This window comes from Dendrobates tinctorius, unplaced genomic scaffold (assembly GCF_039654945.1).
Source record: "Dendrobates tinctorius isolate UK_male_01 unplaced genomic scaffold, ASM3965494v1 ptg000136l, whole genome shotgun sequence".
Lineage (NCBI taxonomy): Eukaryota > Metazoa > Chordata > Amphibia > Anura > Dendrobatidae > Dendrobates > Dendrobates tinctorius.
Genome location: NW_027361804.1, coordinates 3,783,756 through 3,809,073, shown reverse-complemented (window position 1 = coordinate 3,809,073; position 25,318 = coordinate 3,783,756). Strand labels below are relative to the sequence as shown.

Genomic DNA, 25,318 nt, shown 5'->3' with positions numbered 1-25,318 from the left:
GTTCGCTTCTCCAGCAGGTGGCGCAGCGCTTGGCAAGCTTACCTGAGCTTAACCTGGAAGCCGAGTCGAGAGTGATTCACGTGAGTCGGTACTGGCAGAAAATGACGACCGAAGATGACGTCGAGGCATACCTGACCACATTTGAACGGACGGCGGTGCGAGAAAAATGGCCGAAGGCACGATGGGCCGGCTTGATTGCCCCGTTTCTTTCCGGTGAGGCCCAAAAGGCTTATTATGACTTAGAGCCTGAAGCCGCGCAGGACTTTGACAAATTGAAAGCCGAGATCTTGGCCCGGCTGGGAGTGACGACCGCTGTCCGTGCACAGAGAGTGCATCAATGGACTTATCAGCCGGATAAACCACCGCGGTCACAGATGTTCGACCTGATCCTCGTGACGAAGAAGTGGCTACAACCCGAGGTGTTGACAGCGCCAGAGATAATCCAGAGAGTCGTCATGGACAAGTACCTGAGAGCTCTACCGCTAGCCCTGAGGAAGTGGGTAAGCCATGGAAATCCAACGACGGCAGATCAACTGGTGGATCTGGTTGAACGTTACTCCGTGGCAGAAGGACTCCGAGACGACGCTACCCCACCTTGTTCTTCATCATCTCCACGTGGAACCGGTAAGACTGTTCCAGGGAGTAGGGGAGATGGAAAAATCCCTAAGACAGTGGGGGAGGAAAACGGGACTGCCCGCACTGCGAGGCCGAGAGTAACGAACTATGGTCTAAGCAAGGGGCCCGTTAGGTGTTTCCGCTGCCAAGAGATGGGCCACATTGCTGCGAACTGTCCGGTCACTGCTGAACCCATGCAGTGCGACCTCACAGACTCTAAAAACCGCATGTCTATGGTTGCACGGGTAGTGAGTGTGAATGCCGGTCAAAAGGATGTGGGAAAACACTTGTGTGAGTTAACTGTTGATGGCAAAAAGGTGGTGGCATTGTTAGACTCGGGAAGTGTGGTGACTCTGGTGAAGGCCAGTCTTGGTGTCAGCCCCGACTGGACCATCAGACAAATTTTCTGTAACGTGTGTGCATGGAGACACCTGTTCGTACCTCACCACCGTCATATGCATTACTACTTCCTATGGGTCTGTGCAACATAAAGTGGGACTCGTCCCGGCGTTATTGCATGATGTTATCCTGGGCCGGGATTTTCCCCACTTCTGGCAATTGTGGGAGAATCAGTTGATACCCCAGGGTAATAGTGTACATGATTCTTCTCCCCGGGCGCGTGTGGGTCCCGAACCCCTGGAAGAGGTCTCCCCGGAAGACTCTGGGGAAGAGTCTGCGGGAAATGACCTGCCGTTCCCGTTTTCAGTCATGGCGGGTGATACGGAGGAGACCGGGGAAGAGGAGGAGGCCGACAGCCGTCCACCTCCCCATTTGCCGGATTTGGAAGTTCAGAAAGATGACTTCCAAAGTGAGCAAATAAAGGATCCTACCCTTTCTCAGGCTAGGACAAATGTAAAAGTGATAAATGGGGTTCCCATTGAACCTGGCTCTAGGCTGGCATATCCTTACATGGTTCTGGAGAATGATTTACTCTATCAGATAGAGAAAAAGGGGGAAGATACGGTGCAACTATTAGTCGTGCCAAAACCCTACCGGCGGCAGGTGCTGGACCTGGCCCACGGACATGTGATGGGAGGTCACCTGGGAGTCCAGAAAATCACCGAAAGGATATTACACTGTTTTGTTTGGCCAGGCATGCATCCCGATATTCGAGTATATTGTGAGTCTTGTTCTGACTGCCAAGCCTCTGCACCTAAGCCCCGGTTCTGTAGCCCTTTGGTACCCCTACCTATTATTGAAGTCCCGTTTGAGAGGATTGGGATGGATTTAGTTGGGCCCCTTCCACGGTCTGCACGTGGACACCAACATATCCTGGTCATCTTGGATTATGCCACTCGTTACCCGGAGGCCATCCCTTTGCGTAACACGGCCACCAAGACGATTGCCAAGGAACTGGTGCATGTGTTTAGTCGGGTCGGTATACCAAAACAGATACTCACCGACCAGGGGACCCCCTTTATGTCCAGGGTAATGAAGGAGCTCTGCCGATTGTTACAAATTGAACCGTTACGCACATCCGTGTATCACCCTCAAACAGACGGGTTGGTCGAACGGTTCAATAAAACTCTGAAGCAGATGCTGAGAAAGGTGATAGACAAGGATGGGAAGAAATGGGACTATTTACTTCCGTATTTGCTTTTTGCCATCAGGGAAGTACCCCAGTCTTCCACGGGGTTCTCGCCTTTCGAGTTATTGTACGCCCGACGTCCTCGCAGACTGTTAGACGTTGCAAAAGAAACCTGGGAGGGTCAGGTCACTCCGTTTAAAACAGTGATAGATCACGTCACACAAATGCAGGACCGTATTGCGGCTGTTATGCCTATCGTCAAAGAACACATGATACAGGCTCAAGGAGCCCAAAAAAGAATCTATGATAGGGGCACCAAGATCCGTACGTTTGCACCCGGAGATAGGGTGTTGATCCTGGTCCCCACGGTGGACAGTAAGTTCCTGGCAAAGTGGCAGGGCCCCTTTGAGATTAAGGAAAGAGTTGGTGAAGTAAACTACAAAGTATACCAGGCAGGTAAACGGAAACCTGAACAGATTTATCATGTAAATCTGATAAAGCCCTGGAAGGATCGGTCTGCCTTGTCAGCGGAGCTGGCCCGTCCTGTCTGCTCGCATACCATGCCGGAGGTACGGGTTGCAGAGACTCTCTCGGAGCGGCAAAAGACTGAGGTCAGGCAGTTTCTACTTCACAACCAGAAGTTTTTCTCAGAAAAGACTATGCTAATGAAACATGACATTGTAACAGAACCTGGTGTCACAGTTCACGTAAAGCCCTACCGAATCCCGGAAGCGCGCCGTGAAGCCGTTTCCCGAGAAGTGAAGGCAATGTTAGAGTTAGGAGTCATTGAGGAATCGCACAGTGCGTGGTCCAGCCCGATTGTGCTAATTCCTAAACCAGACGGCACCATCCGGTTCTGCAATGACTTCAGGAAACTGAATGCGGTCTCAAAATTTGATGCCTACCCCATGCCCCGGGTCGACGAGTTAATAGATCGGTTAGGAAAAGCCCGGTATATTACGACCCTAGACCTAACAAAGGGGTATTGGCAGATCCCTCTGGCTGAGGCTGCCAGAGAAAAGACGGCATTTGCCACGCCGGAAGGTTTATTTCAGTATGTGTATATGCCGTTTGGACTGCACGGGGCACCGGCGACCTTCCAGAGACTGATGGATCGAGTCTTGAGGCCACATAGGCGGTACGCTTCGGCCTATTTGGATGACATTGTCATTTACAGCTTGGACTGGGAGACTCATCTCCAGAAAGTACAAGCTGTGATTGACGACCTGTGGGAGGCAGGTCTAACCGCGAACCCCAAGAAATGTCACATCGGGCTAGAAGAAGCCCGGTATTTGGGGTATGTAATTGGGAGGGGTGTTGTTAAACCCCAGGTTGATAAGATTCAGGCGGTTCAGGACTGGCCGCAACCTGTCAACAAGAAGCAGGTGCAAGCCTTCCTGGGGATTGCCGGCTATTATCGCCGGTTCATACCCAATTTTGCAGCCATCGCTACCCCCCTGACGGATCTTACAAAAGGGAAAGACTCCGTCATGGTTAAATGGAGTTTAGCGGCTGAAGAAGCCTTCCATAGCCTAAAACGGGCACTTTGCTCTCAGCCCGTACTGGTGGCTCCGGACTTCTGCAGCGAGTTTGTGGTACAAACGGATGCCTCTGATACCGGTATCGGGGCCGTACTGTCACAAGTGAGGGGCGGAGTGGAACACCCAGTCCTCTATCTCAGCAGGAAGCTGAATAAACACGAGCAAAGGTATGCAGTCATAGAAAAAGAGTGCCTCGCCATTAAGTGGGCTCTAGAGGCCCTCAAATATTACCTGGTGGGCCGAAAGTTCAGGCTGATCACTGACCATGCCCCTCTCAAGTGGATGCACTTGAACAAGGAACGGAATAGCCGGGTGACCCGGTGGTTCCTTGCCCTGCAGGCCTACACTTTTACGGTGGAGCACCGCCCAGGGGTACAGATGGGGAATGCAGATGCCCTGTCCCGAGTGCACTGTTTGGCGGGTGTCATTGCTCGACCAGAGTGGTCTGAGCAGAGGGGGGGGGGGATATGTGAGAATCATGTAGGAATAGTGGATGAGGGCAGGTATATCTCGCCCAGATTCCTTTCCTATGTGGCCTAGTCTGGTCAGTATCGCATCTGCTTGCTAATGAATAATGGGAGGTGGATATAAAAGGATGCCAGGTGGTTGTGTGAGTGTCTCAGCCTGGGAACACAGAGAGCCTGTCTGTGTGAGAGACACATGTGAGTGGAAGCAGTGCCCACTGCAACTGTGGTTTGGCTGGACGGCAGAAGCCCGCCAGTTGGTAGTTAGGTTGTCCATTGTTTAGTTAGTGCCGGACAGGCAAGGATTTGTTTTATGTTTTATTTCCTTTTGCATTGCTTTCACCGTTAATAAACCTGACCCAGTGTCAGTTATACACGAATCCCAGCTCTGCGCCTGAGTTTCATGCTGAATGCACGTGACCTTTGACCCCAGCAAAGGAGATCCCGGAGTGTTTTATCACACATCCTGTATTATCCCCCAGAGCAGCACTCGCCATTCTGCTGGTGCAGTCACTGTGTACATACATTACAGATCTTGAGTTGCATCCTGTATTATACCCCAGAGCTGCACTCACTATTGTTCTGGTGCAGTCACTGTGTACATACATTACAATACTGATCCTGAGTTACATCCTGTATTATACTCCAGAGCTGCACTCACTATTCTGCTGGTGCAGTCACTGTGTACATACATTACATTACTGATCCTGAGTTACATCCTGTATTATACCCCAGAGCTGCACTCACTATTCTGCTGGTGCAGTCACTGTGTACATACATTACATTACTGATCCTGACTTACCTCCTGTATTATACCCCAGAGCTGCACTCACTATTCTGCTGGTGCAGTCACTGTGTACATACATTACATTACTGATCCTGAGTTACCTCCTGTATTATCCCTCAGAGATGCACTCGCTATTCTGCTGGTGCAGTCACTGTGTACATACATTACATTACTGATCCTGAGTTACCTCCTGTATTATACCCCAGAGCTGCACTCACTATTTTGCTGGTGCAGTCACTGTGTACATACATTACATTACTGATCCTGTATTATACCCCAGAGCTGCTCTCACTATTCTGCTGGTGCAGTCACTGTGTACATACATTACATTACTGATCCTGAGTTACATCCTGTATTATACTCCAGAGCTGCACTCACTATTCTGCTGGTGCAGTCACTGTGTACATACATTACATTACTGATCCTGAGTTACATCCTGTATTATACCCCAGAGCTGCACTCACTATTCTGCTGGTGCAGTCACTGTGTACATACATTACATTACTGATCTTGAGTTACCTCCTGTATTATACCCCAGAGCTGCACTCACTATTCTGCTGGTGCAGTCACTGTGTACATACATTACATTACTGATCCTGAGTTACATCCTGTATTATACCCCAGAGCTGCACTCACTATTCTGCTGGTGCAGTCACTGTGTACATACATTACTGATCCTGAGTTACCTCCTGTATTATACCCCAGAGCTGCACTCACTATTCTGCTGGTGCAGTCACTGTGTACATACATTACTGATCCTGAGTTACATCCTGTATTATATTCCAGAGCTGCACTCACTATTCTGCTGGTGCAGTCACTGTGTACATACATTACATTACTGATCCTGAGTTACATCCTGTATTATACCCCAGAGCTGCACTCACTATTCTGCTGGTGCAGTCACTGTGTACATACATTACTGATCCTGAGTTACCTCCTGTATTATACCCCAGAGCTGCACTCACTATTCTGCTGGTGCAGTCACTGTGTACATACATTACTGATCCTGAGTTACATCCTGTATTATATTCCAGAGCTGCACTCACTATTCTGCTGGTGCAGTCACTGTGTACATACATTACATTACTGATCCTGAGTTACATCCTGTATTATACTCCAGAGCTGCGCTCACTATTCTGCTGGTGCAGTCACTGTGTACATACATTACATTACTGATCCTGGTCACATCCTGTATTATACTCCAGAGCTGCACTCACTATTCTGCTGGTGCAGTCACTGTGTACATACATTACATTACTGATCCTGAGTTACATCCTGTATTATACTCCAGAGCTGCACTCACTATTCTGCTGGTGCAGTCACTGTGTACATACATCTCTATCGCGATCTGATATAAATAGACGTGCTGTATGTGTTGGAGGAGAGCTCGGTGCGGTGAGGGGGGTGGGAGGCTGTGAAGCCCCCTCTCCTCCCCCTCGGTGTGTGATCAGACAGGGGAGGATCGGTTCTGGGACGTCCCCGGTGCTTTGTTGCGGTGGTGCCCGTGTGTTGACCGCTGCATCTCCCGGGGACAGCACAGAATGGCGGAGCTGTGAGGGGGTGCAGCCGGGGGACCCTCCTCTCCCCGGGCTGGAGGATGCTGAGTGACAGCTGGCTGATACAGTGTAACGAGGAGGCAGCTGGAGCCCGGTAGGTGAGCATGTGCGGGGTGTAGGGGGCATCGCTGCATCTGGGGGGGGGCAGCTGTGTGCAGAATGGAGGCCAGGCTCTGCGGCCATGCACGTCACTGTACACACCAGCCTCTATACACCGCAGGGTCTTATAGGGGCGCACAGACCACCCGTCATGCGGGGTCCCCACTTCTAGTACAGCCCCTTGTAATACTCTGCACGGTGCGTGCCCGAGGGGCCTAGAAATCAGGGGGAGGATGAGCCGCACTGGACCTCCATCACTGAGCACACGGCAGGCAGGGCATGGAGGAGACAACGGGGAGCAGGATGGAGGATACAGGGGTACAGTAATAAGGGGTACAGGATGGATGATACAGGGGTACAGTAATAAGGGGTGCAGGATGGATGATACAGGGGTACAGTAATAAGGGGTGCAGGATGGATGATACAGGGGTACAGTAATAAGGGGTGCAGGATGGATGATACAGGGGTACAGTAATAATGGGTGCAGGATGGATGATACAGGGGTACAGTAATAAGGGGTGCAGGATGGAGGATACAGGGGTACAGTAATAATGGGTGCAGGATGGATGATACAGGGGTACAGTAATAATGGGTGCAGGATGGATGATACAGGGGTACAGTAATAAGGGGTGCAGGATGGAGGATACAGGGGTACAGTAATAATGGGTGCAGGATGGATGATACAGGGGTACAGTAATAATGGGTGCAGGATGGATGATACAGGGGTACAGTAATAAGGGGTGCAGGATGTAGGATACAGGGGTACAGTAATAATGGGTGCAGGATGGATGATACAGGGGTACAGTAATAATGGGTGCAGGATGGATGATACAGGGGTACAGTAATAAGGGGTGCAGGATGGATGATACAGGGGTACAGTAATAATGGGTGCAGGATGGATGATACAGGGGTACAGTAATAAGGGGTGCAGGATGGAGGATACAGGGGTACAGTAATAATGGGTGCAGGATGGATGATACAGGGGTACAGTAATAAGGGGTGCAGGATGGAGGATACAGGGGTACAGTAATAAGGGGTGCAGGATGGATGATACAGGGGTACAGTAATAAGGGGTGCAGGATGGAGGATACAGGGGTACAGTAATAATGGGTGCAGGATGGATGATACAGGGGTACAGTAATAAGGGGTGCAGGATGGAGGATACAGGGGTACAGTAATAAGGGGAGCAGGATGGATGATACAGGGGTACAGTAATAAGGGGTGCAGGATGGATGATACAGGGGTACAGTAATAAGGGGAGCAGGATGGATGATACAGGGGTACAGTAATAAGGGGTGCAGGATGGAGGATACAGGGGTACAGTAATAATGGGTGCAGGATGGATGATACAGGGGTACAGTAATAAGGGGTGCAGGATGGATGATACAGGGGTACAGCAATAAGGGGTGCAGGATGGATGATACAGGGGTACAGTAATAATGGGTGCAGGATGGATGATACAGGGGTACAGTAATAATGGGTGCAGGATGGATGATACAGGGGTACAGCAATAAGGGGAGCAGGATGGATGATACAGGGGTACAGTAATAAGGGGAGCAGGATGGATGATACAGGGGTACAGTAATAATGGGTGCAGGATGGATGATACAGGGGTACAGTAATAATGGGTGCAGGATGGATGATACAGGGGTACAGCAATAAGGGGTTCAGGATGGATGATACAGGGGTACAGCAATAAGGGGAGCAGGATGGATGATACAGGGGTACAGCAATAAGGGGTTCAGGATGGATGATACAGGGGTACAGCAATAAGGGGTGCAGGATGGATGATACAGGGGTACAGCAATAAGGGGAGCAGGATGGATGATACAGGGGTACAGTAATAATGGGTGCAGGATGGATGATACAGGGGTACAGCAATAAGGGGAGCAGGATGGATGATACAGGGGTACAGTAATAATGGGTGCAGGATGGATGATACAGGGGTACAGTAATAAGGGGTGCAGGATGGAGGATACAGGGGTACAGTAATAAGGGGTGCAGGATGGATGATACAGGGGTACAGTAATAAGGGGTGCAGGATGGATGATACAGGGGTACAGTAATAATGGGTGCAGGATGGATGATACAGGGGTACAGTAATAAGGGGTGCAGGATGGAGGATACAGGGGTACAGTAATGGGTGCAGGATGGATGATACAGGGGTACAGTAATAAGGGGTGCAGGATGGAGGATACAGGGGTACAGTAATAATGGGTGCAGGATGGATGATACAGGGGTACAGTAATAAGGGGTGCAGGATGGAGGATACAGGGGTACAGTAATAATGGGTGCAGGATGGATGATACAGGGGTACAGTAATAAGGGGTGCAGGATGGAGGATACAGGGGTACAGTAATAAGGGGTGCAGGATGGATGATACAGGGGTACAGTAATAAGGGGTGCAGGATGGATGATACAGGGGTACAGTAATAATGGGTGCAGGATGGATGATACAGGGGTACAGTAATAAGGGGTGCAGGATGGAGGATACAGGGGTACAGTAATAATGGGTGCAGGATGGATGATACAGGGGTACAGTAATAAGGGGTGCAGGATGGAGGATACAGGGGTACAGTAATAAGGGGTGCAGGATGGATGATACAGGGGTACAGTAATAAGGGGTGCAGGATGGATGATACAGGGGTACAGTAATAATGGGTGCAGGATGGATGATACAGGGGTACAGTAATAAGGGGTGCAGGATGGAGGATACAGGGGTACAGTAATAATGGGTGCAGGATGGATGATACAGGGGTACAGTAATAAGGGGTGCAGGATGGAGGATACAGGGGTACAGTAATAAGGGGAGCAGGATGGATGATACAGGGGTACAGTAATAAGGGGTGCAGGATGGATGATACAGGGGTACAGTAATAAGGGGAGCAGGATGGATGATACAGGGGTACAGTAATAAGGGGTGCAGGATGGAGGATACAGGGGTACAGTAATAATGGGTGCAGGATGGATGATACAGGGGTACAGTAATAAGGGGTGCAGGATGGATGATACAGGGGTACAGCAATAAGGGGTGCAGGATGGATGATACAGGGGTACAGTAATAATGGGTGCAGGATGGATGATACAGGGGTACAGTAATAATGGGTGCAGGATGGATGATACAGGGGTACAGCAATAAGGGGTTCAGGATGGATGATACAGGGGTACAGCAATAAGGGGAGCAGGATGGATGATACAGGGGTACAGCAATAAGGGGTTCAGGATGGATGATACAGGGGTACAGCAATAAGGGGTGCAGGATGGATGATACAGGGGTACAGCAATAAGGGGAGCAGGATGGATGATACAGGGGTACAGTAATAATGGGTGCAGGATGGATGATACAGGGGTACAGCAATAAGGGGAGCAGGATGGATGATACAGGGGTACAGTAATAATGGGTGCAGGATGGATGATACAGGGGTACAGTAATAAGGGGTGCAGGATGGATGATACAGGGGTACAGTAATAGGTGCAGGATGGATGATACAGGGGTACAGTAATAATGGGTGCAGGATGGATGATACAGGGGTACAGCAATAAGGGGTTCAGGATGGATGATACAGGGGTACAGCAATAATGGGTGCAGGATGGATGATACAGGGGTACAGCAATAATAATGGGTGCAGGATGGATGATACAGGGGTACAGTAATAATGGGTGCAGGATGGATGATACAGGGGTACAGCAATAATGGGTGCAGGATGGATGATACAGGGGTACAGCAATAATAATGGGTGCAGGATGGATGATACAGGGGTACAGCAATAATGGGTGCAGGATGGATGATACAGGGGTACAGCAATAATGGGTGCAGGATGGATGATACAGGGGTACAGCAATAATAATGGGTGCAGGATGGATGATACAGGGGTACAGCAATAAGGGGTTCAGGATGGATGATACAGGGGTACAGCAATAATGGGTGCAGGATGGATGATACAGGGGTACAGCAATAAGGGGTTCAGGATGGATGATACAGGGGTACAGCAATAAGGGGTGCAGGATGGATGATACAGGGGTACAGCAATAAGGGGAGCAGGATGGATGATACAGGGGTACAGTAATAATGGGTGCAGGATGGATGATACAGGGGTACAGTAATAAGGGGTGCAGGATGGATGATACAGGGGTACAGCAATAAGGGGAGCAGGATGGATGATACAGGGGTACAGTAATAATGGGTGCAGGATGGATGATTCAGGGGTACAGCAATAAGGGGAGCAGGATGGATGATACAGGGGTACAGTAATAATAGGTGCAGGATTGATGATACAGGGGTACAGTAATAATGGGTGCAGGATGGATGATACAGGGGTACAGTAATAATGGGTGCAGGATGGATGATACAGGGGTACAGCAATAAGGGGTGCAGGATGGATGATACAGGGGTACAGCAATAATGGGTGCAGGATGGATGATACAGGGGTACAGCAATAATGGGTGCAGGATGGATGATACAGGGGTACAGCAATAATGGGTGCAGGATGGATGATACAGGGGTACAGTAATAAGGGGTGCAGGATGGATGATACAGGGGTACAGCAATAATGGGTGCAGGATGGATGATACAGGGGTACAGTAATAATAAGGGGTGCAGGATGGATGATACAGGGGTACAGTATAAGGGGTGCAGGACGGATGATACAGGGGTACAGTAATAATGGGTGCAGGATGGATGATACAGGGGTACAGTAATAATGGGTGCAGGATGGATGATACAGGGGTACAGTAATTAAGGGGTTCAAGATAGATGATACAGGGGTACAGTAATTAATAATAAGGGGTGCAGGATGGATGATACAGGGGTACAATAATTAATAAGGGGTGCAGGGTGGATGATACAGGGGTACAGTTGTTAATAAGGAGTGCAGGATGGATGATACAGGGGTACAGTAATTAATAATAAGGGGTGCAGGATGGTTGATACAGGGATACAATAATTAATAAGGGGTTCAGGATAGATGATACAGGGGTACACTAATTAATAATAAGGGGTTCAGGATGGTTGATACAGGGGTACAATAATTAATAAGGGGTGCAGGGTGGATGATACAGGGGTACAGTTGTTAATAAGGAGTGCAGGATGGATGATACAGGGGTACAGTAATTAAGGGGTGCAGGATGGATGATACAGGGGTACAGTAATTAATAAGGGGTTCAGGATGGATGGTACAGTCGTTAATAAGGGGTTCAGGATAGATAATACAGGGGTACAGTAATTAATAATAAGGGGTGCAGGATGGATGATACACGGGTACAGTAGTTAAGGGGTTCAGGATGGCTGATACAGGGGTACAGTAATTAATAAGGGGTTCAGGATAGATGGCACAGTTGTTAATAAGGGGTTCAGGATGGATGATACAGGGGTACAGTTGTTAAGGGGTGCAGGATGGATGATACAGGGGTACAGTTGTTAATGGGTGCAGGATGGATGATACAGGGGTACAGTAATTAATAATAAGGGGTGCAGGATGGATGATACAGGGGTTCAGTAATTAATAAGGGGTTCAGGATGGATGATACAGGGTACAGTTGTTAATAAGGGGTGCAGGTTAGATGGTACAGTTGTTAATAAGGAGTGCAGGATGGATGATACAGGGGTACAGTTAATAAGGGGTGCAGGATGGATGATACAGGGGTACAGTTGTTAAGGGGTGCAGGATGGATGATACAGGGGTACAGTTGTTAATAAGGGGTGCAGGATGGATGATACAGGGGTACAGTTGTTAAGGGGTGCAGGATGGATGATACAGGGTTACAGTAGTTAATAAGGGGTTCAGGATGGATGATACAGGGGTACAGTAGTAAATAATAAGGGGTGCAGGATGGATGATACAGAGGTACAGTAATTAATAAGGGGTGCAGGATAGATGATACAGGGGTACAGTTGTTAATAAGGGGTGCAGGATGGATGATACAGGGGTACAGTAGTAAATAAGGGGTGCAGGATGGATGATACAGGGGTACTGCAATTAATAAGGGGTTCAGGATAGATGGTACAGTTGTTAATAAGGGGTTCAGGATGGATGATACAGGGGTACAGTTGTTAATAAGGGGTGCAGGATGGATGATACAGGGGTACAGTAGTAAATATGAGGTGCAGGAATGGCTAATACAGGGATACAGTAGTAAATAATAGATGGGTGCAGGGATGGAAAATAGAGGTACTGTAGTAAATAGGGGGGTGCAGGATGGATAAGGAGTACAGTAGTAAATTATAGGGGGATTACAGGATGGATAATCCGGGGGTACAGTAGTAAATCATAGGAGGTGCAGGATGGATGATGCAGGGGTAGAGTAGTAAATTATAGGGGGTGCAGGATGGATAATACAGGGGCACAATAGTGAATTGGGGGTGCAGGGATGGCTAATACAGGGGTGGAGTCATAATTAATAGGGGGCGCAGGAATAGGTAATACAAGAGTACAGCTGTAAATAAGGGAAGCAGGATAGGCAATAGAGGTACAGTAGTAAAATGGGGTGCAGGATGAATACAGAGGTACAGTAGTAAATATAGAGTGCAGGATAGGTAATAGAGGTTCAGTAGAAAATAGGAGTGCAGGATGGATAATACAGGGGTACAGCAGAAATAGGGGTGCAGGATGGATAACACAGGGGTACATCAGAAATAGGGTTGCAGGCTGGACAATACAGGGGTACAGCAGAAATAGGGGTGCAGGATGGATAACACGGGTACAGCAGAAATAGGGGTGCAGGATGGATAATACAGAGGTACAGTAGTAAATAATAATGGGTGCTGGAATGGATAACTTAATGTGTCATCTTTAACTTTAGGCCTTTTAGAAATAATTTTATATTTAATTGCATAACTGTTCACAATAACAGTAAGTTTGACCAGGGATGCCCAAACTTTTACATGGCACTGTTTATGGGTGCGGTCAGGATGCATAATGCTGTTGAACCTCTGTTACGCAGTAATCCTGTGCCTCCTTCTGGTATAGACTTGTTCCGCTATCAGATGATGCTGGAGGAGAGAATGAGGATGAGAGATGCTGCAGACCGGTACTTGAGCGTGCAGTGTATTTTGCGTTAATGCACTGAGTCTGTAATGAAAGTACTCCCCTCCTTGTCCTTTTACCTTTTTGTTACTTTACAACCTGTGTTCAAATATTTGTGGAATCCGATTTGTGTGATGCATCAGCACTTAAATAGCCTAAGTTGGTGAAGTGAGAAAGATGTAGGCATAAATTACATTTATGGGATCAAATAAAAAATATTGGCATGTGGATATGTATTTACCCTTTTGCTGTGAAGCCCCTAAACATTTCTGGTGCAAGCAATAACCTTAGTCACACACTTAATGAAAGGAAGTCCACCTCTGTGCAATCTAAGTGTCACATATCTGTCAGTATATATGTACTTTACCTTTTCTGAAAGGCCACAGAGGATGCAACACCATTAACAAGAGGCGTCACCAAACAACAACATGAAGACCAAGGAGATCGCCGAACAAGTCAGGGACAAAGTCAGGGTTGGGTTATAAAAAGAAATATCCCAATCTCTGATGATCCCTGGAGCATCATAAATCCATTATCAAATGGAAAGAACATGGTACCACAAGAAACCTTCCAAGAGAGGACCGTCATCCAAAACTCTTAGCCTGGGCAAGGAGGGCATTAATCAGAGATGCAGCACATAGACCAAATGTAACCCTGAAGGAGCTGCAGAGTTCCCAAGAAGACACTGGAGTATCTTTCCATACGACCACAATAGTGGGCAGAAAAAAAGCCTTACACACAAATTGTAAGGCTCGTTTTGAGTTTGCTAAAAGACATTTGGGACGCTCCCCAAATATATGGTGGAAGGTGCTGTGGGCAGATGAGACCAAAATTGAACTTTTTGGCTACCAAGGTAAAAGCTATGTCTGGGGCCAAACCAACACAGCACATCACCCATACATCACTGTCCTCACAGTGAAACATGGTGTCACAGGTTTACCATGATAGAAAGGAGACAGATGACTGCAGTGTCTTATTTCTCCTACTACTGCACTGATTAGAAGCACTTTACCTTCAAATTAAACGACTTAAGTTTCTTTTAGCAGACAGAAGGCGGATTCCAGAGCTAAGGCATGGTACATGGCCCCGGCATCTTCACCATCAGAAGTAATGCGGGTGAACAGGGTGAGCCTCTAGCGTTAGGGACAGGAAAGGAGTCTCTGGTCCTGGGACTCCCGACAACAGAGTCGTGACACATGGTGGTTGCAGCATCTTGGTGTGGGGATGTTTTTCAGCAGCATTGACAGGGAAATTTGTCCTAGTTGAGGGGATGATAGATGGTGCGAAATATAGGTATATTCTTGACCAAAACCTGTTTTAGTATGTCAGTGATTTGAGACTGGGAAGGAGGTTCACCTTCCAACAAGACAATGACCCAAAGCATTTTGCTAACACTCGAGTGATTTAAAGGGAATGTGTCACCCCCCCGGGTGGTTTTAATTAAAAGAGCCACCTTCAGTAGCACAAAGGCTGCATTCTGTGAAGGTAGCTCTTCCGTTTCTGAACCCCAGTAACGCCGAAATATTAACTTTTATAAATAGGTCCTCATACCTGTAATGAGTCCCATAGGTATGGAGTCTCCCCCTGAAGCAGCCGCCTCCTCTCTGTAGCGTCTGGGCACCGCCATCCCATAGCCGTCCATCATGCCCCTGTGCTGCTGTCTGTGCCCCTCCTCCTTCTGTCTCCTATGCCGGCACCTGCTCTGTGAGAACAGTTCTCGGGCATGCGCAGTGCGCGCTGCTCATGAACTGACATCAGGCGATCACGCCTGCGTGTTGTGGAGGCCCCAGATTTCCAGCCCCGCAGTGTGAATACAACATAACACACACACTGTGGGGTAGGATCTGGGGTCTCCACAACACGCAGGCGTGATCGCCTGATGTCAGTTCATGGGCAGCGCGCACTGCGCATGCCCGAGAACTGTTTTCACATAGCAGGTGCCGGCATAGGAGACAGAAGGAGGCGGGGCACAGGGGCATGATGGATGGCTATGGGAGGCGGGGCACAGATGGCAGCACAGGGGCATGATGGATGGCTATGGGAGGGCGGTGCCCAGACGCTACAGAGACATGATTGATGGCGGGGAGGCGGCTGCTTCAGGGGGGGACTCCATACTTATGGGACTCATTACAGGTATGAGGACCTATTTATAAAAGTTAATATTTCGGCGTTACTGGGGGTCAGAAACGGAAGAGCCACCTTCACAGAATGCAGCCTAAGTGCGTGGCACCCAGGGGGGGTGACAGGTTTCCTTTAAGAGGAAATGTGTGAATTTTTTGGAATGGTCTAGTCACAGCCCAGACCTTAATTCAATGGAGAATCTGTGATCAGGCTTGAAGATTGCTGTTCAGCAGAGAAAAAACATCTAACGTGAAGGAGCTGGAGCAGTTTTACCTTGAGGAATGGCCAGATATGAAAAGCTCATAGAGACTTATTCAAAACGACCTGTGATTGCTGCAAAAGGAGGCTCTACAAAGAACGGACTTTAGAGGGGTGAATAGTTATGCACACTGAAGGTTTCAGTTATTTTGTCCTATTTGTTGTTTGTTTCACAACAAAATGAAAACCAAATGTTCACAGTTGTAGGTATGTTCTTTTCATGAACTGATGCAGACCCTCAAACAGTAAAAGTCCAGGTTGTCAGGTAGCAAAACACCAAAAATGCCAAGAGAGTGAGTACTTTCACACCACTGTGGAATGCCTTGAGAAAGTCTTCATACCCCATGAACATTTCCACAGTGTTTCACATTACACCCACAAATTTAAATGTGTTTTATTGGGATTTTATTTGATATACAGTGAGGAGCCAAAGGGTAACAGTGTTTTGACTTTTCCCTTTCAGCCTCCATATCTTACCATGGGGACTACAGCTTTGAACGTGTGACTACCATCATTTTATAGATAATCATCTTGGCGAGCTCATACATAAATTTAGCATATGATTAGTGATGCAGATTCTTGTCATGTTACTGCATTGTTACTGTTTTGCTCCTGGTGGTGGAAAAATATTTTTCTTCCTATATATTACAAATTACAACTTGTTCTCACATTCTCTAATAGCTCAGTGTATTATTAGGCTGATTCCAAAGTGAAAGCTCACTGATTCGAATTGATGAACAGCCATGAAGACGATTTCCAAGGGAAAGAGAACCTGCATCATTCAGCTCATCGATGGCGGCCTCTCAACCATGGAAATTGACAAACTGCATCATTTGACGTGGCGCTTGGGCTCACATACAGTATATTGGCCAATTTATGTACTAAGAGTACCTTTCTTTTTTTACAGTGTTTTGCAGATGAACATTTCATATATACAAGCATTGTGTAAGTCCATGCAAGCATTGTGTAATTCACAAGTCTGGCACGGTAGCCCAAAAATGGTGAAGAAGCCTCAACTTCAATATTGTCATGAGAAATGTTAGCACTAGTTTGCAAAAAAAAAAGTATGAAATGTGGACAGTAGAAGATTGGAAACGGGTGATTTGGAGCAATGAGACAAAAGTCAATAGACTAGGCTTTGACGGATGCAAATGGGTCATGAAAAAATAAGGGAAAAAGGGGCTAACGAATCGAGAAATTGAAGGAGCTGTCAAGATCGGTTTAGGAAGCCTGAGGATATCAGGTTGTTTAACAGCCAAATGCATCAGATACTTGACCAGGATCAATGGTGATCTCCTATATGTGAGTATCCTACAAGACTCCTTACTTTGTACACTCGAGCACTATGGGTATGAAAAGGACGACTTAGTGTTCCAGCAGGACAATGACCGAAAGCATGCTTCAAGATTGGCGAACAAATGGTTCAATAGCAATGAAGTAGAGGTGTTGAAATGGCCCCACAGTCTACAGACCTCAACTCAATCGAACACTTGTTGGTAGAGTTGAAGAAAAATCTGCACACGTACCCAAGTGAGTCAACCAGTATGGACCAACTTTGGGAATGTATATAAGAGACCTGGGATCAGATTTCGGTTGACACATGCTTGAAACTGATCGAGAGCATGCCCAGAAGGATTCAGGCAGTGTTGAAAGCCAAAAGTAGATTTTCAAAATACTAACAAAATAATACAAATTTAGATTTTTAGGAGCAAAACAGTAACAATGCAGTGACATGACAAGCAACACCGTAATATGCTAAATAGTTGCAAGTCAAATTTATGTAGGAGATAGCCAAGATGTTTGTCTATAAAATGCTGGGAGACTCGTGTTTGAAAATGTAGTGGATGGTCAGATATGGAGCCTGAAAGTCATTCGTTCAAAACATTGTTACCCTTTTGCTCATCACTGTAACACAAAGTGGCAAATATTTGTGAAGTGTAGAGGAAATTATATGAAATTTTAATATAAATCTGACAATTTTGACATTCACTTTGTATTCTTTCTCCCCTGTAGTCTGGTACCCCTAAATAAAATCCTGAGTGATCAATTATCTCCAGAAGTCACATAATTAGTGAATTGCATTCTCCTGTGTGTGATTTCTTCTCAGTATCATTACAGCTGTTCTGTGAGGGCCTCCGAGGTTTGTGTAAGAACATTAGGGATGAAACAGCATTATGAAAACCAAGGGTCCCACCAGACAGGTCAGGGATAAAGCTGTTGAAAAGAGTAGAGCTGGGTTAGTTTATGAAAAATAGCTCTGGCTCTGAACATCTCATGGAGCACTATTCAATCCAACATGCAAAAATGGAAGGAGTATGGCATAACTGCAAACCTACCAAGACATGGCCGTCCACCTAACGTGACATCACAAGCAAGGAGAGCACTAATTAGAGAAGCAGTCAAGAAGCCCATGATCTCTGGAGGAGCTTCAGAGATTCCACAGCTCTGGTGGGAGAATCTGTCCACAGAACATTTATTAATTGTATTCTCCAGAAATTTGGCTTTTATGGAGGGTGTGGTAAGTCCTGCTTGCAGTCAGCAGAAAGCCATGTAGTGGGCACAACAAGCATTTGGAGGAAGGTGCTCTGGTCAGATGAGATCAAAGGAGATTTTTTGGGGCTAATTGGATAATGCTATGTGCATCACAAAACATTAACACTGCACATCACCCCGAAAACACCATCCCCACCATCGCACATGGTGGTGGCAGTATCATGCTGTGGGGGAGGCTTTTCTACAGCAGGGGCAAGGAAGCTGCTCAGAGTTGATGGCAAGATGGATGGAGTTGATGGGAAGAATTTATGCAGGAAAACCTGTTAGACTCTGCAAAAAATGTAAAACCAGGGCGTAGGTTCACATTCTAGCAGAACAACAACATTAAACATCCTGCCAAAGCTACAATGGAGGGTTCAGATCAGAGCATATTTACGTGTGTGAATGGTACAGTTCATCCATACCCAAATCACAGAGAATCTGTGACAAGATGTGAAAAATTGCTGATCATAGATGTCTCCATCCAATTTCATTGAAAAGAGCGAGTGTGCAAAGAAGAATGGGCAAAAATGTCACCATTAGATGTGCAATGCTGGTAGAGACAGACCTCAGCAGTAACTGCAGTGAAAAGTGGTCCTGCCAAGTACTGACCCTGGCTTGAATACAAATGCACCTAACAATTGTCAGATTTATATTTTTTAAATATGCTGAAAACAATCCAGCACACTAAAATCAAAGAAAATTTTGAATTTGTGTACAAACCAGAGTGTTGCACAAATATCAGAGTGGATACATGGATCCAAGGAGTCTACACAACAGGCTAGGAGCCATGTGGAACAATGAGGATAACTGTGCTTGGCATCAGACAACTTGCAATGTAGGACACGCTGTGTGGAGACACAGGGGTCAGTGGGTGCTGACATCCGCTGGCCCGAGACCCCATAGGCCAGAGCTCATCCCACTAATCGCGCGCTCTCCTTTTCCTTTGTGCATAATACTACTAAGACAACACAGGGTGAGGGTAAAACAGTGTTGCAATACTTTATTGAACCACCAACAGAATAACATGTAGAACATTCCCAGCAAAATACTCAAGATGGTGCAAAATTCAGAGTTTCAACCTTGACTCGCCAGGATTAGAGCAGCTGCGACTTTGGGGCTTACAGGGCTGGTTACCCCACCAGTGGCATCCCACTTTTGGCGGGCACCCACAGAGACGATGTAACGATGTAACGACAAGCTTAGGAAGCTGACAGTTCATTGAGGTATGTGGCCAGGTGACCACAGGATAACAACCTGGCATTTCCCAATGTCTATGGGGACTAGTGGGTCACAACCTGGCTTCACCAAGCTTATGCATGGGTTCATTGGAGGTCAAAAGTGCAGGTCTGTATTTCAGCTAAGGCCGTGGTTCCTTAAGGGTGTTGCCTCCTGTAGAATCTCAAATCTGTGTCCCTCTTGATGAAGCCATGGGGTCCTGACAGCTGTTCTGTAGAATTTCTCTGGAAAAAGAGGCAAATCCCCCTTTTACAATTCCCAGCTCTTATTCAGGCATTTTTCCGCAGGATGTCACGCTGTGACTGTATGTGAGATAGTGAAATGGGCCCTTTACTATCCCTCAGGCTGGGGCTCTAATTATCTATGTTCTCAAAGGTACCCCTGATGGTGAGGAGGTTTGGGCCTTGTTCCTCACTGTTCTCCTGTTATGTCCTAAGCTGTCCCCACTCCCTCCACCAGGAGGCCCAGGGCAGAAATGATAGAGTATCAGCACATTAAACAAGCAGGGATAACAGAAAAACCACTAACATGCAAAAATACGAGAGGCAGAGAGGTGTATAGGGAAGGGGAGGAATGTACAAACCAAATAGGAATAGGACAAGGAGAATAGCGCACACCCAAAAACAACATACAACGATCTCTAGCTTTAACAAACTCTCTCCAATTTAGCACAGCATCTCCAGGGAACCAGGAATTAGAACTTTCACTGGCGAGGAAGAGAAAGCCTGGCCTTTTTTTTTTTATATATAGCGAATGGAAATGACCAGATCAGGAGCAGCTGAGAGATGAAGTTGCATGTTTCTAACCAGCATAGAAAGTGTTGTTGACCTTGTGCGAGTAGGGTTTATATTTATCTATCCTGACACTATTGTAGATATTCTACATGTATTTCCTTGCTTTATAAAATAAAGTCTGTTTGTGTGTATGAGATAACAGAGGTCTTAGAAATGTATTTGTCTAAGGGCTTAGATATAATGGAGAAACAAAACCTAAGGAGAAGATACAAGCTCTTCAGCTGGATGTAGACAATGTTACCTTTAGCCAATGAGATAAATGTATGCTAATGCCAGCACACATTTAGAAATAAGCTGAGCCAATGATATTGCTACCATGTATGACTATTAAATACCTATATAAGATGATGTCATAAAGAGAGATTTGCATTGATGCTCAATGTATAAGCGTGGCTCTTCTGTGCACGTATTTGAATTTTACAATTTAATTTGGAACAGACACAATGTCTCAGAACGTCCCACATCATGTGGCGACGACAACCTCTTCAGCACATAAGGAACCGAAATCCATTTAATATTGGATATGAAACAGACAGGCTAAATGGATGACCTGTGATTCACAATATGAAATGACTTTCTAACCCCAGGAGGATGTGACACACTTGTGACACAGGATTGGGGGAAGGTGGCAGAAGCTCAACTCTCATTTTTCGACGGTTCTTAGTTAATCATGAAATGTTTGCAAGTCAACAAACTGTATGACCTTGTACAATGGCTAATCAACAAATTAGCAAACATTAATTGTTCAATGACCCTGAGTCCCTGTCTTCCAAGGATAGCAACACAACTTGAAGGAGCTGATATAAGAGGTAAACAGCAGCCATTCAGGAAGTCACAAACATTTTTCAACCTACAAGAAGAGCCAACGTTCAGATTGATATGACAAGTTTGTTTCTTGACTAACCGAAGAAAAACACATAAATTGAATAGTCAACATTCAGACAATGAAACTTGCGAGGAATTTTGTGGATAATACCCACTCTGCTGAACAGATGAAAATCCGGACGTTTTGATAAAGGAGAAAGGTGGTTTTATTCAATGCCTTTCGAAGTCTACATATGACTTCTTCCTCAGGAAATACCACATAACATGATTATCTCCAGGCACCATCCACCCTGGACCCTGGAAGAGGTCACTTATATAAAGTGATAATAGATGATTTCTCAACAACACAGCTGATATGGGACACACAGGGAGGACTGTTGTCAGCAGTCTGTAACCTGTATAGCCATATTAATAGTTTAGATAGATCAAATGGGGTGACAGATTCCCTTTAAGATTTTTGTTATTCAATCTTCTGTTATAGAATTTCAAGGCCTTTTTCTTGCATTCACTTCTTCCACAGGTTCTCAGACTGTGAGCCCTGAGTTATCCAAGTCCTCATTGTTCCACATGCCTCCTAGCCGGTTGTGTCAACTCCTTACATCTGTGTATCCACCCCGATCGGCTGCTTTGTAGATCCACCTCACTAGTGCATGTCTGAGAAAGGTCTGATTGACGGAAATGCCACAGATTTGCACAATACTGGATTGTACACAATAAATTAAAGATTTTCTTTGATTTTGGAGTGCCGGATTATTTTCTGCTTGTGCTATGGTGTTGGACCTTATCCGATCACCCTCCGGACCTTGGCGAGCCGTAGTCACCTATCGTATATATTTTTTTAAGAATTAGAAAGCCATGAATCATTTTCTTTACAGGTCACAAATACTTGATAATTTGTGTTGGTATCACACAGAATCCCAATAAAATACATTTCAGTTTGTGGGTGTAAAAAATGTGGAAAAGGTCACTGGGTGTGAATATTTTTTTAAGGCACTGTAAGTGTAAAGAGGTGCAGGACAGAGGTGCTGACTATACATACACCCTTAGCCTGAGAAGTCTACCAAACTGAGGCTTCTTACAGTGTTCGTTACATTGTATCCAGTCTGGGCAATCTTTCTCCTGGACTGTTTGGTGTAATATATCTTACTAAGTTTTGTTTAGGCCCCATACGAGACAGGATTTCATTCTCACTCAATGACGGGAAGCAGAGATTTTTTATAAATAATGAGGATTTAAAACACAAGGTAGTTTAAAAAGTTGCTGGACTTTTTCTCTTACCAATAATGAAACCACAATTCTAACATTGTCGTCATTATTATTATTATTATTATTATTATTACATACTTATAAAGCACCATTGGTTCCATGGTGCTGTACATGAGAAGGGGTTATATACAAGTTACAGATATCACTTACAGTAAACAAACTAGCAATCACAGACTGATACAGAGGGGAGAGGACCCTGTCCTTGCGGGCTTACATGCTAAAGGATGGTGGGGAAGGAGACAGTAGGTTGGGGGGTTGCAGCAGCTCCAGTGATGGTGATGCGGTAGCTCCGGTAATGGTGAGGAGGCAGCGGGGATCATTGCAGGCTGTAGGCTATCCTGAAGAGGTGGGTTTTCAGGTTCCGTCTGTAGGATCTGAGTGTGGTTGATAGTTGGACTTGTTGGGGCAGGGAATTCCAGAGGATGGGGGATATTCGGGAGAAGTCTTGGAGGCGGTTGGGTGAGGAGCGAATAAGTGTGGAGGAGAGAAGGAGTCTTGGGAGGACCGGAGATTATGTGAGGGAAGATATCGAGAGATTAGTTCAGAGATATATGGGGGAGACAAGTTATAGATGGCCTTGTAGGTCAGTATTAGTAATTTGAACTGGATACCTGAGGGAATGGGAGCCAGTAAAGAGATTTGCAGAGGGGAGAAGCGGAGGATTAGCGAGGAGAGAGATGAATTAGTTGGGCAGCAGAGTTAAGGATGGACTGGAGAGGTGCGAGGGTGTTAGCAGGGAGACCACAGAAAAGGATGTTGCTGTAGTTGAGGCGGGAGATGATGAGGGCATGTACAAGCATTTTACCAGATTGGGGGTTGAGGAAGGGACGGATTCTGGAAATATTTTTGAGCTGGAGGCGACAGGAGGTGGAGAGAGCTTGGATGTGCGGTTTGAAGGACAGGGCAGAATCAAGGTTACTCCGAGGCAGCGACCCTCTGGTACGGGAGAAAGCGTGATCTCACTTGTTATAGAAAGGTCGGGTAAGGCATATCCGTTCAGATTTGTCCACATTGAGTTTGAGGAAGCGAAAGGTGAAGGAGGATATGGCTGATAGACACTCCGGGATTCTGGACGGCAGAGAGGTGACGTCTGAGCCAGAGAGGTAGATCTGAGTGTCATCGGCATAAAGGTGGTAGTGGAATCCATGGGACTTTGAGTTGCCCTAGGCCAAGTGTATAGATTGGGAAGAGTAGGGGTCCTAGAACAGAGCCTTGGGGGACTCCAACAGAGAGAGGGTGGGATAAGGAGGTAGTGTGGGAGTGGGAGGCGCTGAATGTGAGGTTGGAAAGGTATGAGGAGATCATTATTTATTCATCTTTAATAAAAATAAGTATGTAACTTTGCAAATAGACTTTATATATACATACAGTTGTGGCCAAAAGTATTGACACCCCTGCAATTTTGTCAGATAATACTCCGTTTCTTCCTGAAAATGATTGCAAACACAAATTCTTTGGTATTATCTTCATTTAATTTGTCTTAAATGAAAAAACACATAAGAGAATGAAGCAAAAAGCAAAACATTGATCATTTCACACAAAACTCCAAAAATGGGCCAGACAAAACTATTGGCACCCTCAGCCTAATACTTGGTTGCACAACCTTTAGCCAAAATAACTGCGACCAACCACTTCCGGTAACCATCAATGAGTTTCTTACAATGCTCTGCTGGAATTTTAGACCATTCTTCTTTGGCAAACTGCTCCAGGTCCCTGATATTTGAAGGGTGCCTTCTCCAAACTGCCATTTTTAGATCTCTCCACAGGTGTTCTATGGGATTCAGGTCTGGACTCATTGCTGGCCACCTTAGAAGTCTCCAGTGCTTTCTCTCAAACCATTTTCTATTGCTTTTGGAAGTGTGTTTTGGGTCATTGTCCTGCTGAAAGACCCATGACCTCTGAGGGAGACCCAGCTTTCTCACACTGGGCCCTACATTATGCTGCAAAATTTGTTGGTAGTCTTCTGACTTCATAATGCCATGCACACGGTCAAGCAGTCCAGTGCCAGAGGGAGCAAAGCAACCCCAAAACATCAGGGAACCTCCGCCATGTTTGACTGTAGGGACCGTGTTCTTTTCTTTGAATGCCTCTTTTTTTTTTTTCTCCTGTAAACTCTATGTTGATGCCTTTGCCCAACAAGCTCTACTTTTGTCTCATCTGACCAGAGAACATTCTTCCAAAACGTTTTAGGCTTTTTCAGGTAAGTTTTGGCAACTCCAGCCTGGCTTTTTTATGTCTTGGGGTAAGAAGTGGGGTCTTCCTGGGTCTCCTACCACACAGTCCCTTTTCATTCAGACGCCGAGGGATAGTACGGGTTGACACTGTTGTACCCTCGGACTGCAGGGCAGCTTGAACTTGTTTGGATGTTAGGCGAGGTTCTTTATTCGACATCCGCACAATCTTGCGTTGAAATCTCTTGTCAATTTTTCTTTTCCGTCCACATCTAGGGAGGTTAGCCACAGTGCCATGGGCTTTACACTTCTTGATGGCACTGCGCACGGTAGACACAGGAACATTCAGGTCTTTGGAGATGGACTTGTAGCCTTGAGATTGCTCATGCTTCCTCACAATTTGGTTTCTCAAGTCCTCAGACAGTTCTTTGGTCTTCTTTCTTTTCTCCATGCTCAATGTGGTGCACACAAGGACACAGGACAGAGGTTGAGTCAACTTT

The 25,318-nt window shown here is 46.3% G+C and overlaps 2 protein-coding genes across 4 annotated transcripts in view; one reads left to right on the top strand and one right to left on the bottom strand.

Moving 5' to 3' along the window:
• Positions 1 to 25,318, bottom strand: part of LOC141048480 (uncharacterized) — a 53,795-nt gene that overhangs the window by 15,650 nt on the left and 12,827 nt on the right. The gene's annotated exons all lie outside the window — the stretch shown is intronic.
• Positions 1 to 25,318, top strand: part of GPR19 (G protein-coupled receptor 19) — a 39,606-nt gene that overhangs the window by 10,888 nt on the left and 3,400 nt on the right. The window contains exon 1 of one of the 3 annotated variants that reach the window (XM_073544072.1): positions 6,352 to 6,589. The exons of 1 other annotated variant lie outside the window; for it this stretch is intronic. The gene's annotated coding sequence lies outside the window, so the exon portion shown is untranslated. Of the gene's footprint in view, positions 1 to 6,351; positions 6,590 to 25,318 lie in introns of those variants that run through there. One more of the 3 variants, XM_073544071.1, reaches the window with a different exon arrangement.